This window comes from Apium graveolens, chromosome 3 (assembly GCF_009905375.1).
Source record: "Apium graveolens cultivar Ventura chromosome 3, ASM990537v1, whole genome shotgun sequence".
Lineage (NCBI taxonomy): Eukaryota > Viridiplantae > Streptophyta > Magnoliopsida > Apiales > Apiaceae > Apium > Apium graveolens.
Window position 1 is genome coordinate 60,710,923 of NC_133649.1, and position 20,950 is coordinate 60,731,872.

A 20,950-nucleotide genomic window follows, 5' to 3' on the forward strand; every position below is an offset into this window, starting at 1 on the left:
TGAATTGACATGCATAATTCATGGAGCAATTTTAACCATCTTACACACCCTATGTAATTATAATAGATAACTTGTTCTTTGTAATAACCCCAAAATTTTCAACTTTTTGTAACCCTTGTGAATAGTGTTTTAGCTGAATGAGAAAACTTTTCACGCCACACTATGTAGGGGTTCTGTTATGGATATTCTGGGATATTATTAGTACTCTATGAAGTATATAAGTGTATGTAAAGATCGTCAGAATCCAATTCCGAACACTTTGGTTTTTCCCGGAAATCCACAAGATACGGAGAGAATTGAGTATAAGGTAACAGGATAAAAAGGATTTAAATTAAAGGATTATAATAGAGGATCATAAAAAGGAATATAATGTATTGAGAAAGGTTAAGGGAACCTAAGTAATAAGATCCCGGGTATGATCCTTCAAACGATAAACGAGAACGAAAGTAAGCGAACCGTATAACAGATCAGCGGTCATTAGGCAAACGATTAGGAAGTTAATCGAAGGGATTAGTGGGAATGATGTCATCCAACCAATAGAAAGAGGACAAGGAAGGGAGGATGACATCATGAGGATGACATAAGCATGACATGGGAAGGAAGGAAGTGTGGTGGCTTTGTAACCACACAAATTCAAGGGCAAAAAGGTAATTGACTAAATCAAATACAAAAACCAAGAAACCAAGCCAAGTAAAATCATTTTCATCAAAAATCAAAAAGCAACCAAGGCTTTGTTCTTGAAGCTCTCAGCTTTTCACTATTCAAAAGGCAAGAAGAATTTCAAAACTCAAGATCCAAGCCTCCTAAATTGGTAAGATAATTCCCTAATCATCTTCATGCTTAGTTAGGACTATATCATGAGTTTAAGCCATTAATTCCTTCTCAATCTTCTTCATTTAATCAAAGAAGAAGACTATGAATAGTGTTTTCAAGTTTTTTTAACTTGAAGTTTTCTTGTTTTCTTGAAGATCCAAGCTTTCTTAAGACTTCTCAAAGCTTCTTAAGGCTTCCTAGCTCCACCCACCACTTCAAGGAAGGTATACCATCTCCAAACCCTAGATTCCTATATATTATAAGATGATTTTGATTAGTGGGATGATATTGTAGCTTGTTGTTGTGATTTAGAGTTTGGGATTTGGAATGGTAGTGAAATGGAATGGTAAATGTTGTGGTTTTGATTAAAAGAACTTAAGTATGATTAAAGTTAAGTTTAGGCATAAGTATGATTGATTAAATTGAATTGGTTGGGGTTGTTATGATGTGATAAGGATGGATGTTGGTTGTATGTTGTATTTGAGGTTGATTTGGGATGGTTTTGAATGATTTAAAATATTGGAAATCGCGTAAACATAGCCGTCGTAACGTCCAATTTTCTTTGGACTGTTTTTGTGCATAGCATTAGGAACCGAGAACCCCCTGCTAGAATATGACCACTGCCATGTTTAGATAGCTCATGTTACGAGCTTCGTTTTGATATGTAGTTCGTTCGATTCCGATGCACGGTTTAGGAGAAACGACCGTTTCAAGTAACGGCGTTTCGCGAACGAAACTTTTTCCCTCGCCTTACTTTGAAACATAGGTTAAAGACCAAAAAGGGTTAATTAATGTATGAAACATTTATGGTAAGTGTGTTAGGCAGTTGGTAAGACACTCGCGAAGGAATCGCTTTAAAACTCGTAAAGGTTAAATTATTAAAAATGGTGGAGCCGAGGGTACCCGAGTGACTTAAGCAAATCAGTGAGCGCAAAACAAGCGTTAGAGTCTAAGTTAGTTAAAGTAAAGATTTACAAGTGATTTTGGTTTAATTCCAACTTACTTGTTGTTTATAGGTTACCAGACTCGTCCCGAGCCTTTTATCACCCCGAGTCGCTCAGGCAAGTATTCTATCCGTTATACTGTTGTTGTGATGTATACATTTGTATATGCATGATCTTGCGATAAATGTATGTTGGTTATTTAGCAAATTCTTGCGATATATTGTAGCATGTGATATGGTATATATGCATGCCTATTTCATATTCTTGAAATATATATCTGTTGGTTCAGTTGATAATACCTATGCTAGAGGATAGCGGTAACTTGCATATACCCTTAGTATAGGGACCCAAAGGTGAAAATATTTTCTAAAACCGGGAGTCGAGGATCCCGAGTAGATTTTGTATATATGGATATGGATATATATATATATATATATATATATATATATTTATATATATATATGGTTATAGTTTTCCAAACTATTAATCGAATAAGGTTTATTCGATAACTTTAACTTTATTTTATTATTGAATATTATTTCGAATATTATTCGAAGGCGTATGACTCCTTTTATTTATTTATTTGAATATTATTTGAATATTCATTCGAGGGCTTATGACTCTTTTATATTATTTAGTGAATAATATTTGAATATTCATTCGAGGGCTTATGACTCTTTTATATTATTTATTGAATAATATTTGAATATTCATTCGAGGGCTTATGACTCAGTTTATATTATTTATTGAATAATATTTGAATATTCATTCGAGGGCTTATGACTCAGTTTATATTATTTAATGAATATTATTTGAATATTCATTTGAGGATCTATGACTCCGATTATTTGCTGAGATATATTCTTTATTTTATTAAAGAATAAGGTGTCAATAATCAAACTTATTTTCGATTATTCAAATAAAGATAATACTTTCATATAAGTATATCTTTGGTTATTTAATACTCGTTTCAAGTATAAGTTTTAATACTTCTACTTCAATTATTTTTATAAAGATTATTCTTTATGGGAATATTATTTAAATAATAATATTCAGTCATTTTCTAAATATTCTGGGGACTGATTTACTTCATTAAATCAGCTTTACTCCAAACACTCTATAAAGTGTTTTCGAGTCTTCAAAATGATTTTTAAAAGTTAGAGCGGATCCCAAAACTCATTTTTATATTTAAGATCTTCCTTTTAAGGGGATTTAAATACTCGCTCAAAACCTGAGGGATCCGGCTCTATGGTGTATTTTATATTCGCAACAAGGTTGCTGTTTTGATAAATGAATTGATTACTTGCCCAATGTTCGGGAAGTAAGCCCATCTAATTGAGTCGGCATAAGCGACAGGCCGGGGTACGGTCTATCAAAGTGTAAGTGGCTGGGTGGCAGTCCATCAACGCGTAAGAGGCCGGGTGGCGGTCCAGCACAAGGTCCTTATGTGGCCAGGGTGATGACCGGTGGGGGATTCATCCATCTACTAGTAGAAAAGGTTACTTATTGGTATCTTTGCCTGATCAGCAAGATATCTGGTTTATGCCAAAATTCTTTTCCTTCCAAATTTATTGGATATTGCAACTCTGTTCATACTTTACATGACAGAGGTTTTCAGGAAATGTATAAAGAAGATGTATATGTGGATATATATATATATATCAGAACTTAATGAAGTATATCCTAACTTCATTTCCTTTAATAATATTTCAAAGATTGAATCTATTCAAGTCTTATCTTGTGGTCTCATCAGTGGGATGAACTTTTGAAATTAATTATAACTTGAACGGTGGTAGTTCAAGTAGTATTTGGAAAAGATATAAGTATTTTGGGGTATCTTGTAACTTCATCTTTTAAACTTATATCTAGTTAATGATTGTCTTATGAATGACAAGGATTTTCGGAAAAACGTTGAGACAAGGTTAGATATATGAGATCACCTTGCAACGATATTTTTTTATATATACAGTTATACACTGGGACTTTGTGTATATTATGAATGGAAGAGGACTTCCCATATTTTGAAAAGTATATATGTATATATATATATACTGAATATTTTGCGACTTCATCGCATTAAGATGTCAACTTGGTTCATTTTTTTTGACCAAGACTTTCATGAGTACTATGAGAAGACTCATATATTGTTAATCATTATACATATTATTTTGGTGGGCTTGCTGCTCACCCTTGCTTTATTTCTTCATCACACAACAACAGTTAGGAAAGATGGCCAGACTCCAGCAGACCCAGCGCAAGCGCGTGGGAAGCGTCCCGCGTCTTCCCGTTGATGTTGTAGCTACTATAGGTGCAGAGGTAGATCTATTGTAGATCAGACCATCTACTTTTGAGAATCAATTATGTATAATTATAACTTGTGGCAGATAATGGCAATTAACTGTAAATTTATCAAGTAATCATTTTGGGTTGTAATAACTTTTAAATTGTGGATTCAAAGACTTGTACTTATTTAAATTTCATCTCTGAGACTATAACGGGTTGTGGTGTGTGTTAGTGTGGGGTCACAGCATAAGGTTATTTATTAATTAAGTGAAGTGATATTGTGAAAAGAAAGACCGTGACGACCCGGATCCCCGACCCCGGATCTGGGGGTGTTACAGAAATGGTATCAGAGCTAAGCGTTATAAACCTCAGAGATGATGGGACGTTAAGATAATAAGTTCACTAAGATAATAAGAACTCTTGCCAAGTTCATAGTCGGGCTACCTAACGTAGTACTGACAGTTAAAACCCTTATGGGAACCCTTATAAATATCGTGATAGGAGCGTAGTTCGTTATCGTATATGGTAGCGGGACTCCGAACCCTGAGGTTGAGGAGCAACATCGCGATGATATTTTATTACTAATTGGAGATCGGATTGTGGATCCGATAGAGTGTCCTAATGCAGGACCGGATGATGTTGATATTGAGGATTTAGCGGTTGAGGATGTTGTCCTAGAAGGGATAGTTGTTGAGGAGGATCCCATGGAGGATCCTGACAGGATTGGATAAAGGACCACTGATGAATTGATGACCATGGTTTGGTCAACTACCAGAGGTAGGATTGGCCGGTCACTACCGGAGGTTCGTTCAAGTTGTAAAGATAGTAGCCCCTTTAACGCGGCTTACTCGTAAGACTGAGAAGTTCGAATGGACAGAGAAATGCGAGAACAACTTTCAAGAACTGAAGCAGAGGTAGGTGATGGCCCTTATGCTGGCGTTGCCGGATGGAAAAAGAGATTTTGTGAAGTATAGTGACGCTTCGCACAAGGGCTTAGGGTGCGTGCTTATGCAGCACGGTAAGGTAATCGCGTACATGTCAAGACAATTAAGGTAATATGAAATTCGATATCCCCGCTCATGAGCTTAGGCTCGTGGCAATAGTTTTACCCTAAGGATTGGAGGCACTACTTGTATGGAGAGAAGTGCGAGAATTACCTAAGCCATAAGTGCTCTAGTACATTTTCACGTAGAAAGAGCTCAATGTATGCCAGAGGAGGCAGTTAGAGCTAATCAAGAATAATGATTGGGAGATTCTTTATCATTCGGGGAAAGCCAATATGGTGGCTGATGCCCTTAGTAAAAAGGAGAGACTCAAGATGATAATGTCTTTTGGAGAGTTTATAAGAGATTTTGAGAAAATGGAAATAGAAGTGAAGGTAACCGGAGCCGGTACCGAAAAGATGTTTGAGATTGCAATACAGTCCGAATTATCGGAAGAGAACATATTGTTCCAGAAAAAGTGATGAATGAAGGCAGAGAGCTAACAATTAGATAAAAGATTAATACCGAGAAAGATGATAAGGGAATAATGAGGTATTCCTACAGAATTTGGGTTCCAAATGTTCAAGAGCTTAAAGATGAGATCTTAGATGAAAGCTAGTTTGAGGAATAAGAATTAGGGCAAACCCTGAATGTGATAGTCAGGGAGGACGCCATCAAGATAGAAGGAACCAATAACATAATGAAGTGGAAAATGAGGATTTTAACGTATAAGATAACCCCAAGTATGGGAGAAGGATGACACATTTCATACTAAGGAAACAGAAAGACGAGTAAGGAAAGGAGACCCGAGACGGTACTCCTATACGGAAATTCATGGACCTGTCTAAAAAGAACTTAGACTACTATCCCCAACCACCACCTTGAGGAAACAATGCGGTGAGAAATTCTTTCAGGGCCTTTAAGTCGCTAAGCCCTTAGAGTTCCAAGGAACAAGCTGAACCAGCCGAGGCAAGAGCCTGGCTAAAGGAAATATAGGAATCATTTGAGATTCTAAATGATTGACGAATCTCAAAAGGACTGTTTTTGTCACTTACCCTCCCAAGAGAGAGACCACCCGCTGGTGAAAGGCCAAGGAAGGCACGGAGCAAGAGATTATAATAAACTGATTAAAGTTCAGCCAATTATTTTCGGGAAAGTAATTCCCAAGGTTATGGAATAGTGTAAAAGCTTTAGAGCCAGAACAAAGGCAGACGAGTATGATGAATTATGAATCTAAGTTGTAAAAGTTATCAAGATTCATTCTGAAGACACGAATCCAGAATGACGGGATGTTTGAAATCAATGCTTATGTTGTGTTGGTTCATGAAATAACGATAAGAGAAAGGAATATAAAGGCAAGAGAGTTTGAGGAATGATAAGGGAGTTGGGTATGAGGAAACCCTAAAGACTCGTAGAAATAGAAATAGAAGAGCATGTAATCGTCAGGATGAGGGTGATTCACCATGAGTTAAAATTGATGGTTGAAGGCATAAGAGATACATATATTGTACCCCCTTTAAGTTGGGAGGATTCGAGGAAACCTTGAAATAGTTCGAAGGATAAATATTGAGACACGGATAGACTGAGGAGACAAGAAAGTAAGAAATCAGGAAAAATTGGATGAAGGAAGTGACCTTCAATAATGTGAAATGTAAGACCGGTGGCTCGATACCGAGAAAGGGAGACGCCGGGTATGAGAGATATCCCAACATTGAGATGACTGTTGAGATAAACAACAAAAGTAAATAAGGATTTATTAAGAAGAAGTTCACGTTGAACACGACCAATATCTTCCAGATCATCCATGTGATCATTACCAAATCAGGAAAGAAAAGCGGATGACCATTGTTATCTTTTGAAGGCCATATGGATGGACCTCAATTTGAATAAGGATGCTATTATGAAGTTAGGTATAGACTATCGAGGTGGGAATGATGAATAAGATAATCTATCAAGGATATATGAATTGATTTATCCATGGAAGGATGCATGTACCTTTTTAAAGGTGGAATTAAGAATAGAACATCGATAACTTAAAATGAATCCTAGGGGAATGCATAAAGGTTGGCATTTCACCCTTAATAGGGACAGTGTGAGTTTTGACAGGATGAATTGGAAAGGATTAAGGTAATAACAACCTTTAAGAATCAGTGGAGAAATTTTTCAGAAGTATATAGACAATGGTTCTAGTAGTAGTAAATGGTATTTTGATATGCCCTGTATCTAAGGAATACAGGAGGAACGATTCAAGGATAACCCTAGAGGTTTTACAAGGAGAAAGGTAATATTCAAAATTTTCAAGAATAGAAATGTTGATAAAGGAAATATGACGTAATTATATTGATGCCAAGTGAGGCACGTGTTAAACCACGAGAAGGTATGGATCGAACCAGTAATGGTCGAAATTATTCAGGCAATTAGGACTTAAGATAAAAGATGTTCTAAGTATGATTGAGAGTCAGTCGTGACAGTGATTAACCTCTAAAGACTGAGGCAATAACTTATGGAAAAATGGTGATTTTTTTTACTCATCAGATTTTAAGGAATACATCTTCACAAAAGCAGTGATTGAAATAAGGTAGAAAATTTATTTGGAGGTGGTTAAAATGACATTGACTATAAGGAAATTTTAATATCAGGAAAGGCCAAAGAGGTGGCCGACACTTTAAAGGTAAAAGGATAATTATAGGCGCTTGTGCCAGAGGAATACAGTGATGATGGTTAAAACTGTGAAGGTTGTATTATGGTTTGGAAGATTGACATTCCTTCTGATGACTGTGCAATACCCAACCGTAATAGTAGTTAGTAAAGGTTTAATTCGTGTAATCGCCATGAGCGGGCTATCTATCTCAGAAGATACTATCTTGAGATAAGCCAGGACCATAGTTCAAAAAGGACTAAACAAACCTTTGAGTTAAGTCTTCTATTGAAGGCATATGATTAAGAATGGTATTAACCTGCTATCGTTGCTTTGAGCGAAACTCTTCTGCAAATTTTATCTGCTTCATGTCATATATGTATGTCAGGATCAGGAGTGTTCTTCATGAATCAGGAATGGTGATTATGTTACCTCCTTAGAAAGATTTGATACGAGATGTATGGACTCCGTATGGTTAGCTACTAAGACTTCATGGAAAATGAATGACTACAGTAGGTCAGTGGTGGACCATAGTAAGGCAGCAATGATTCTGCGAGTAATGAGCTGATTACAACCGTGAGAGTTGTATTGGAATGGGTGTTGAGATTGAGTACCACTAATCGGGTCGTGGTAGTGTATAAGTTATCATTGATAGACTAATTAAGTAGAGTATCTACCTAGTGAATTATTATTCTTTCTTATCAATAGAGAGTCGTATTATTATACGAGGAAGGTTGCGGTGCAAGCATAGAATTCAAGTAACGATGATGTCTAGAATGAGATCCCAGATTCGATTTTCGATGTCGAGGGAGTTTCAAAGGTAATTGTGTATAAGCTCGAGGAAGAGCATGGGTCCATAGAATGATGGACGGGATAGCGAAAATATTTAGGCACGTGAAATGCGATGCTATAATACTTGATGTTGATATAAATACATATATGTTTTGTTCTTCTATGACAAACCTCTATAGTTCAGAGGTAGATTCCAAGCCAGATATTTTATGGCAATAAAATTTTTTATGAATATACAATTCTCTTCAATTCGTTCTTTTCTCTTCTTTTCATTTCATGTAAGCTGAGGAGAACAACCCTTCCAGAAGGGGAGGTATTGTCGAATGACTATCTATCTGTGTGATAGAAGCCGAGTAGGATACCAGCTATTGTTTAATTGCTTGTCAAGTACTAAAGGCTGGCCACCTTCTGTACTAACTATGCGATATAACAAGTGTTCATGATCATAGTGATCTCTCAACAAATTCCTTTACTTCTATTTGATTGATCAAATTTTGGAAAATAGAAACAACTGAAAAAGGAGTAATAAAGTGGTGGTAGTATGCGGAATGGGAACACATTCGTGATACTAAGGTTGACGTGGTTATTAAAAGGTTATAGAACGCTAACGAGCAAAAGTATAACCAGTATAATATTAGGAACGAAAGGTAGTAGCAATTACGAACTGGAAAAGAATGGGTATTGAGAAGCAGAAGCTCTAATGCTAAAAGCAATAATGAGAGTCTGTGCAATAAACTTGAAAGAATTTGGAATGATCACTTAATTCAGATTGAGTTATCTTACGACAATAGATCATATATCATTATCGAGATGTCGCCTTATGAGATCCTTGAGGGAAGACAATGTCGATCTCCCTTATGTTAGGATGAAGTTGTAGAGCGCAAGATGCTCGGACCCGCAGTAGTCCAAAGGACCAAGGATATGATAGATCTAATCAGAGGACGGCTGGTAGTAGCCCAAGATGGACATGATAAGTATGTTGATTTGACACGAAAGGATAAAGAGTATGAAATAGGGGACCTAGTAATGTTATAGGTATCCCTTGGAAAGGATTAATGAGGTTCGGAAAGAAAGGAAAACTAAGCCCAAGATACATTGGACCTTTTGAGATATTAAGACGGATTGGAAAGTTAGCTTACGAGCTAGCCCTACCCCCTAATTTGCAACAAGTTCATAATGTGTTCCATGTGTTAATGCTAAGGAGGTATCATCGGGATGCCAGACACATAGTGGAGTACGAGCAGGTGGATATGCAGCCAGATCTAACTTACGTGGAGAAGCCAGTAAGGATTATGGATAAGAAGGAGCAGGTGCTTCGGAACAAAGTGATCAAGCTAGTCAGAGTACTATGGCAGAATCATAACGTGGAAGAATCAACTTGGGAACTAGAGAGCACAATGCTAGAAAAGTACCCCCATTTGTTTTCTGTTTGATTCCGGGACGGAATCCTTTTAAGGAGGGGAGACTGTAATAACCCCAAAATTTTCAACTTTTTGTAACCCTTGTGAATAGTGTTTTAGCTGAATGAGAAAACTTTTCACGCCACACTATGTAGGGGTTCTGTTATGGATATTCTGGGATATTATTAGTACTCTATGAAGTATATAAGTGTATGTAAAGATCGTCAGAATCCAATTCCGAACACTTTGGTTTTTCCCGGAAATCCACAAGATACGGAGAGAATTGAGTATAAGGTAACAGGATAAAAAGGATTTAAATTAAAGGATTATAATAGAGGATCATAAAAAGGAATATAATGTATTGAGAAAGGTTAAGGGAACCTAAGTAATAAGATCCCGGGTATGATCCTTCAAACGATAAACGAGAACGAAAGTAAGCGAACCGTATAACAGATCAGCGGTCATTAGGCAAACGATTAGGAAGTTAATCAAAGGGATTAGTGGGAATGATGTCATCCAACCAATAGAAAGAGGACAAGGAAGGGAGGATGACATCATGAGGATGACATAAGCATGACATGGGAAGGAAGGAAGTGTGGTGGCTTTGTAACCACACAAATTCAAGGGCAAAAAGGTAATTGACTAAATCAAATACAAAAACCAAGCAACCAAGCCAAGTAAAATCATTTTCATCAAAAATCAAAAAGCAACCAAGGCTTTGTTCTTGAAGCTCTCGGCTTTTCACTATTCAAAAGGCAAGAAGAATTTCAAAACTCAAGATCCAAGCCTCCTAAATTGGTAAGATAATTCCCTAATCATCTTCATGCTTAGTTAGGACTATATCATGAGTTTAAGCCATTAATTCCTTCTCAATCTTCTTCATTTAATCAAAGAAGAAGACTATGAATAGTGTTTTCAAGTTTTTTTAACTTGAAGTTTTCTTGTTTTCTTGAAGATCCAAGCTTTCTTAAGACTTCTCAAAGCTTCTTAAGGCTTCCTAGCTCCACCCACCACTTCAAGGAAGGTATACCATCTCCAAACCCTAGATTCCTATATATTATAAGATGATTTTGATTAGTGGGATGATATTGTAGCTTGTTGTTGTAATTTAGAGTTTGGGATTTGGAATGGTAGTGAAATGGAATGGTAAATGTTGTGGTTTTGATTAAAAGAACTTAAGTATGATTAAAGTTAAGTTTAGGCATAAGTATGATTGATTAAATTGAATTGGTTGGGGTTGTTATGATGTGATAAGGATGGATGTTGGTTGTATGTTGTATTTGAGGTTGATTTGGGATGGTTTTGAATGATTTAAAATATTGGAAATCGCGTAAACATAGCCGTCGTAACATCCGATTTTCTTTGGACTGTTTTTGTGCATAGCATTAGGACCCGAGAACCCCCTGCTAGAATATGACCACTGCCATGTTTAGATAGCTCATGTTACGAGCTTCATTTTGATATGTAGTTCGTTCGATTCCGATGCACGGTTTAGGAGAAACGACCGTTTCAAGTAACGGCGTTTCGCGAACGAAACTTTTTCCCTCGCCTTACTTTGAAACATAGGTTAAAGACCAAAAAGGGTTAATTAATGTATGAAACATTTATGGTAAGTGTGTTAGGCAGTTGGTAAGACACTCGCGAAGGAATCGCTTTAAAACTCGTAAAGGTTAAATTATTAAAAATGGTGGAGCCGAGGGTACCCGAGTGACTTAAGCAAATCAGTGAGCGCAAAACAAGCGTTAGAGTCTAAGTTAGTTAAAGTAAAGATTTACAAGTGATTTTGGTTTAATTCCAACTTACTTGTTGTTTATAGGTTACCAGACTCGTCCCGAGCCTTTTATCACCCCGAGTCGCTCAGGCAAGTATTCTATCCGTTATACTGTTGTTGTGATGTATACATTTGTATATGCATGATCTTGCGATAAATGTATGTTGGTTATTTAGCAAATTCTTGCGATATATTGTAGCATGTGATATGGTATATATGCATGCCTATTTCATATTCTTGAAATATATATCTGTTGGTTCAGTTGATAATACCTATGCTAGAGGATAGCGGTAACTTGCATATACCCTTGGTATAGGGACCCAAAGGTGAAAATATTTTCTAAAACCGGGAGTCGAGGATCCCGAGTAGATTTTGTATATATGGATATGGATATATATATATATATATTATATATATATATATGGTTATAGTTTTCCAAACTATTAATCGAATAAGGTTTATTCGATAACTTTAACTTTATTTTATTATTGAATATTATTTCGAATATTATTCGAAGGCGTATGACTCCTTTTATTTATTTATTTGAATATTATTTGAATATTCATTCGAGGGCTTATGACTCTTTTATATTATTTAGTGAATAATATTTGAATATTCATTCGAGGGCTTATGACTCTTTTATATTATTTATTGAATAATATTTGAATATTCATTCGAGGGCTTATGACTCAGTTTATATTATTTATTGAATAATATTTGAATATTCATTCGAGGGCTTATGACTCAGTTTATATTATTTAATGAATATTATTTGAATATTCATTTGAGGATCTATGACTCCGATTATTTGCTGAGATATATTCTTTATTTTATTAAAGAATAAGGTGTCAATAATCAAACTTATTTTCGATTATTCAAATAAAGATAATACTTTCATATAAGTATATCTTTGGTTATTTAATACTCGTTTCAAGTATAAGTTTTAATACTTCTACTTCAATTATTTTTATAAAGATTATTCTTTATGGGAATATTATTTAAATAATAATATTCAGTCATTTTCTAAATATTCTGGGGACTGATTTACTTCATTAAATCAGCTTTACTCCAAACACTCTATAAAGTGTTTTCGAGTCTTCAAAATGATTTTTAAAAGTTAGAGCGGATCCCAAAACTCATTTTTATATTTAAGGATCTTCCTTTTAAGGGGATTTAAATACTCGCTCAAAACCTGAGGGATCCGGCTCTATGGTGTATTTTATATTCGCAACAAGGTTGCTGTTTTGATAAATGAATTGATTACTTGCCCAATGTTCGGGAAGTAAGCCCATCTAATTGAGTCGGCATAAGCGACAGGCCGGGGTACGGTCTATCAAAGTGTAAGTGGCTGGGTGGCAGTCCATCAACGCGTAAGAGGCCGGGTGGCGGTCCAGCACAAGGTCCTTATGTGGCCAGGGTGATGACCGGTGGGGGATTCATCCATCTACTAGTAGAAAAGGTTACTTATTGGTATCTTTGCCTGATCAGCAAGATATCTGGTTTATGCCAAAATTCTTTTCCTTCCAAATTTATTGGATATTGCAACTCTGTTCATACTTTACATGACAGAGGTTTTCAGGAAATGTATAAAGAAGATGTATATGTGGATATATATATATATATATCAGAACTTAATGAAGTATATCCTAACTTCATTTCCTTTAATAATATTTCAAAGATTGAATCTATTCAAGTCTTATCTTGTGGTCTCATCAGTGGGATGAACTTTTGAAATTAATTATAACTTGAACGGTGGTAGTTCAAGTAGTATTTGGAAAAGATATAAGTATTTTGGGGTATCTTGTAACTTCATCTTTTAAACTTATATCTAGTTAATGATTATCTTATGAATGACAAGGATTTTCGGAAAAACGTTGAGACAAGGTTAGATATATGAGATCACCTTGCAACGATATTTTTTTATATATACAGTTATACACTGGGACTTTGTGTATATTATGCATGGAAGAGGACTTCCCATATTTTGAAAAGTATATATGTATATATATATATATACTGAATATTTTGCGACTTCATCGCATTAAGATATCAACTTGGTTCATTTCTTTTGACCAAGACTTTCATGAGTACTATGAGAAGGCTCATATATTGTTAATCATTATACATATTATTTTGGTGGGCTTGCTGCTCACCCTTGCTTTATTTCTTCATCACACAACAACAGTTAGGAAAGATGGCCAGACTCCAGCAGACCCAGCGCAAGCGCGTGGGAAGCGTCCCGCGTCTTCCCGTTGATGTTGTAGCTTCTATAGCTGCAGAGGTAGATCTATTGTAGATCAGACCATCTACTTTTGAGAATCAATTATGTATAATTATAACTTGTGGCAGATAATGGCAATTAACTGTAAATTTATCAAGTAATCATTTTGGGTTGTAATAACTTTTAAATTGTGGATTCAAAGACTTGTACTTATTTAAATTTCATCTCTGAGACTATAACGGGTTGTGGTGTGTGTTAGTGTTGGGTCACAGCATAAGGTTATTTATTAATTAAGTGAAGTGATATTGTGGAAAGAAAGACCGTGACGACCCGGATCCCCGACCCCGGATCTGGGGGTGTTACATTCTTAAACCATTATATTTTTAAATTCTATAGACATATAGGGTCTAAGGATAATTGGTGTCTACTCAACTTCTATCTTGATTGTGGATTCTTGGTAGTAGGGTATACGTATATCGAAAGATAGCGTGTACTAATTTTGTGTTATCTGATTAGTTATCATCACCATCACATACTATTGATAAAGACATAAACTTTGAATGAAGTATTTAATGAAGTTAGAATCTTATGTTTTATCTCATATAAGTAAATCAGTTTTGTTCTCTTAGTTAATGCATGCTAGTATAATTACTTTAATTAGTTAATCAACTCAAATTTGTTACTTGTCTTAGCTGTGAACAATAATCATATATTGTTGCATAAGTGCATAATCTGAACTTAATCTAGACCAGTCTCTGTGGGAACAAACTTGACTTAAATCTTATACTACTTGTGATCGCGTACGCTTGCGTGTATTTTCGCATGTGGTTTCCTGCGAACAAATCCCACATGCTAATTTTTCCAGCATGGTAAAAGTGAGTGAGAGGAGTCCCAACTTAGATGGTGAAGGTGAGGGTGTGAGGGTGGGGAGCCAAGAGGAGCCCTTGATGCAGAGAGAGAGAGAGAGAGAGAGAGAGAGAGAGAGAGAGAGAGAGAGAGAGAGAGAGAGAGAGAGAGAGAGAGAGAGAGAGAACGGAGAGAAAAGAAAGTATAAAAGGAATAAGGTTGGAGACCATTGCAAGGGAGTCAATGAATGTCAATGAGGCTAAAAGGAAAAGATTATATTAGCAAGAATTTAGAGATGTTATAAATTCTATTTCCCTAGATGCTGAGACATTTACTCATCCTATTACAGCCTACCAAACATTGGCTATTCAGGGCAATGAGGAAGCAGAGAGGACTCTTAATCTGGTACATACTACAACTTCAATGCTAAGAGCAAATGATGCAATCAACTCTCTTCCACCTACAACTGGTGATGATTTTAAGTATAATTCCGGTGACTCTTATGGTGATGATTCAAATGGGGAAGATATTGATGTAACTGGCATGAACATAGGGGGAGATGCATGCCCTAGTTCATCTACACACATTCCATCTTGGATGCGAACAAAAGATTGCAGTTACCATCATTTCAACTCCATAATGTTCAAGCTAATTTCTCAGACTCGGTCAGCCATTCAAGCCACCACTAATGCTAGTACCAGATGTCTTCTGGAAGCCCATCTTGAATCTCTACAACTATACAAAATTTAGACTCTTAAATGAAATCAAGATGTGGATGAGGTCAAGAACACCATTGATACAGTCAAGAAAGACCTCAATGAAAAATTAGAGATCAAGTTTCCTGAGTCAATAATGAAGTATATTCAACAGAAACTCAGAAAGGAAGGTGATCTAAATAGGAAGGTTGAGACATTGAGTTTAATATTGACAGTTGTTGAGAGCTCAGTGGCCAAGATACTTTCAAACCAAGAAACTCAAACTCAATTCTTCAACAGTTGGTGGCTGCACAAACTTCAAACCCTGTTTCACTTGATGATAACAAAAAGGGGAAGAAGGTGTTAGTGTTTGTGCCCTAGAGACAACACTATGATGTTTTAGTTTAAGATGTTTGGATTATTAATGTTTATGTTCTATCGATTATTCGTTTTATAATTTATTATATCTTAATTTACTGCAATATAAATGTTAGATTAATAAATGTCCTTGGAATATGATATGAATTCTATATCTCTAAGTACGTGACTTAGAAATGAGATTATAAGAATAGTATTAATATTTCTAAAGATCACTAGTCGACTATTATTATTAGGCGACAATAATAATGCATTAAGACTTATGTGTTTGTTGACTGATGATCACATCTCATTGATCGTAGGTGTGGTGATACTAAAGTCAAAACACAGGCACATGTATTAGATACATGATGCTGGATTGACCCGTTGTGAGATACTACATGTTTATAGTATCATAAGTTATTTTCACAATGATAATGATATAATGGTCCTTAGACCTGAAGTCATTATATTTCTATACGAGAATTAATATATTTTGATTCCATTAAAAGTTATCCTTGATCAGGTAATGATAAAAGTGTATTTCCGGTATATTATAAATCATATGAGAAATATGAATGATCTAGATGGGATTTAACCCTCCTATTTTAGGAGTTATATTATTGACCTCTTGTGTGAGCTAGACTATGAAATGCGTGGTCACGCTCAAATGTTGATTTGATATGATAGTCTACTCATTGATCAAGGAAACCCATATTATACTATGATGAGGATGACACTTTACATGCCTCTAGTTTAATCTATAATATGAGGTCAAATGGATTATATTACATTATACATTATCATGAACGGTTTAATCGAATCACCAATTTAATTATAATTACTTGGGTAGCAATGATGCATTACTAGATGCCGCTCATTATTTATAATTTTAATATGAGATATTAAAATTATTGCCAACGTAATAATAACCTACAAGGTCACACACAAAAAATAGTTGAAGGAGAAATAATTTAAATTATGAGTTTAAAATTAAATAAGTAATTTGTTTTATTTATGATATTAATTAAGTATGACTTAATTAATTAATTAATTAAATTATAGAAATTACTTAAACTAATTCCGAAATAAGTTATTAATTAATTATGACTTAATTAAATAATAAATTGAGATTTCGGATTGGTATTAATTATAATTAGATTATAATTAGAAAACTTGTTCTTCTCTCTAAATAAACTCTTTGAGGACTAATTTATATATAAGGATACATGGTTTACAAAACCCTAGTCGTTCAAGGAGAAAGAGGAAGGGAGGTAGATGTAATAACCCCAATTTTTGGAATTTTTGAAACACGGATGAATAGTAACTTTTGCTGATGATGTTGATTAAGGAAAATTATCAGACCACGCTATATAGGAGTATTGTTATGGAAATTCTAAGATCGTATTAGTATTCCATAAAGTAAATGAGTGTATGTAAAGGTCGTTAGAATTCGAATTTGAACACTTTGATTTTTCCCGAAAACCCACCAGATACAGAAAGAATTGAGTATAAGGTAACATGATTAAAAGGATTTAAATTCAAGGATTATAAGAGAGGATCATAAAAGGAATATAAAATATTGAGAAAGGTTTAGGGGAACCCAAGTAATAAGATCCCGGATATGATCCCTCAAACGATTAGAAAGAACGAACGATAAAAGAGACATAAAATAATTAAACGACAAGTAATGCAAGAGAGATTAGTGCAAGGATTAAGGATGATAACCAAGCAATTAAGCAAGGATTAGTATAAGAAGATGCTTCCACCACCAAGTGATGATAAGTGGCAAAAGATGAAGTCACCAAGATGATGTCATGCTTAGTCATACTCCACTCACTTTAATCAACCAACAAATCATCCAAATATCCCATTCACTTCATTTTCCACCACAAACACATTCAACAAAGAAAATACTCTCCCAAGAACATCTACTCTCGGCTTCTTCATCATTTCAAGGAGAAAATTTCCAAAAAAATCAAGATCCGAGCTTTGTTAATTTGTAAGGTAATTACCCAAGGTCCCTTGTGATTAGATAAGCATATCCTAGGAGTTTAAGCTTCTATTTCTTCATTAATCTCTTCCAATTAATCAAGGAAGAAGATGATGAATAGTGTTTTCAAGATTTCTAACTTTATTTTCTTTGATTTTCTTTAAGATCCAAGAATTCCTAAGCTATCTCAAGGCTTCTTAAGGCTTCCTAGCTACTTTAATCACTCCAAGGAAGGTATAACCCCTCCAAACCCTAACTTTACTTTGAGTATTAGGTTTGGTTTTGTTTGTTATAGTTCATGATAGCATGATTCTTGTATGTTTAGAGTTTGGTTGGAATTGTAATGATTTTGGGTTATAAATCTTGGTTGTTGGTTGATGAACCTTAAGTATAGTTAGTAGCTCTTGTTTGAGATTGAATAAGTTGGATAAAACATGAAGTAATGGACTGATGTAGTGAGGTTTGGATAGATTTTGGTTGTAATGTTGGTTGTAAGTTGGTTTGTGATTGATTTGGAGTAGTATAAACTTTGGTAATCGCATAAACATAGCCGTCGTAATGCCCGATTTACCTTAGACTGTTTTTATTCTTAACTTCAGGACCCGTGAACTCACTGTAAAATTCTGACCATTGCCATGTTTAGATAGTTCATGTTACGATCTTCGTTTTGATATGTGGTTCGCTTGAATCTGATGTACGGTTTAGGAGAAAGGACTGTTTTAAGTAACGGCGTTTCGCGAACGAACCATTACCCCTCGCCTTACTTTGAAACCTTGGTTAAGGCCCTTAAATGACTAATTGGAGTATGAAACAATTATGTAAAGTGGATTAGGCAGTTGGTAGAGTACTCGCGAAAGAATCGCCTTAAAATTCTTAATGGTTAATTTATTAAAAATGGTGGAGCCGAGGGTACTCGAACGACTTATGTGATTCGTTAAGCGTGGGAGTGACCATAAGCGAACGTTAGGGTTCAATTGGTCAAAGTCTAGTTTCCTAAGCGACCGGGGTTTAATTCCGACTTAAATTGTTGTTCATAGGTTATTGGAACCACTCTAAGCTTAAGTCTATCCGGGAACACTCATGCAAGTTTTCTACCCGTTATACTGTTGTTATGATGTATATATGTATATGCATTATCTTGTGATAAGTGCATGATTGTTATTAGCAAATCTTGCGATATAGTGGAACATGCTGATATGGTATATATGCATATCTGTTTCATAATCTTGAAATCTAATTATTGATTCAAATGCTTATAAGTTGCATAATACCTATACTAGAGATAATCAGTAGTTGCGTATACCCTTAGTATAGGGGACCCAAAGGTGAACATTTTCTAAACCGGGAGCCGATGTTTCCGAGTATACTATATATATATATTTATATATATATAGATATAGTTTTCAAAACTATTAATCGAATAAGGTTTATTCGATGACTTTATTTTATTTAATGAATATTATTTTGAATATTCATTCGAGGACTTATGACTCCGCTTATTTTATTAAATAATATTCTTTATTTTATTAAAGAATAATGTTTCGATAATCAAACTTATTTTCAATTATTCAAATAAAGATCGTACTTTCGTATAAGTATATCTTTGGTTAATTATTATTATTCATTTCAAGTATGAGTTTTAAAACTTCTACTTCTACTTTTTTATAAAGATTATCCTTTATGGGAATATTATTTAAACAATAATATTCAGATATTTTCTAACATATCGGGACTGATTTATTTCATTAAATCAGCATTACTCCAAACATTCTTAAAAATATTTTTGAGTCTTCAAAATGATTTTAAAAGTAAAAGCGGATCCCAAAACTCGTTTTCAAATTTAAGATCTTCCTTTCGAAGGGGATTTAAATACTCGCTTAAAAATTGAGGAATCCGGCTATGTGGTGTATTTTATATTCGCAACGGGGTTGCTGCTTTGATAAATGAATTGATTACTTACTCAACGTTCGGGAAGTAAGTCCATCTAATTGAGTCAGCATAAGCGACAGGCCGGGGTACGGTCTATCAAAGTGTAAGTGGTTGGGTGGCAGTCCATCAACGCGTAAGAGGCCGGGTGGCGGTCCAGCACAAGGTCCTAATGCGGCCAGGGTGATGACCAGTGGGGGATTCATCCATCTACTAGTATAAAAGGTTACTTATTGGTATCTTTGCCTGATCAACAAGATATCAGGTTTATGCCAAGGTTTTCTCCTTTCCAAATTCATTGGATATTGCAACTCTGTTTATAATTTTCATAACAGAGGTTTTCAAGGAGTGTATGAAATGTATATATATAAAGGTGTATATATATATCGGAACTTAATGAAGTATCTCTTAACTTCATTCTTTATAATGATATTTCAAGGATTGAATCTATTCAAGTCTTATCTTGTAGTCTCATCTATGTGATGAACTTTTGAAACTGATTATACCTTGAACGGTGGTAGTTCAAGTAGTATTCGGAAAAGATATAAGTATACTGGAGTATCTTGTAACTTCATCTTTTAACTTATATCTAGTAAATGATTATCTTATGAATGACAAAGGTTTTCAGAAAAATGTTGAGACAAGGTTAGATATATGAGATCACCTTGCAACGATATTTTTATACAGTTATAAACTGGAACTCTGTGTATATTATACATGTCAGAGGATTTCAAAGATTGTGAAAAGTATAAATGTATATATATACTGAATATTTTGTGACTTGGTCGCGTTAAGATATCAACTTGGTTCATTTCTTCTTGACCAAGACTTTCATGAGTACTATGGGAATGCTCATATATTGTTAATTATTATACATATTATTTCGATGGGCTTGTTGCTCACCCTTGCTTTCTTCTTTCATCACACAACAACAGATAGACAAGATGAACAGGACCAAGCTCCCAATTTGTGAGCGGATAGGAAATGTTCCGCAGTTCCCTGTAGGCGTTGATGCCACTGTAGATGAGGTAGGAACTACCAATAGGCTAGGTTTTCAACTGTTGATGTACCAGACTTATGTATATTATGAATTGTAATAATGGCAAAGAATATGTAAATTTATTCAGAAACCCTGTTGAGGTGTAATGACTTATAATTATGGAATAAAATGACTTGTGTTATTTTTGGTATTCATCTCTGAGACTATAACTTGTGGTGTGTGTGTTTATTATGGGGTCACAGTACGCAGTAGTTGGTTGTTTATTAAGATTGGGTGTTATTAAGGGAA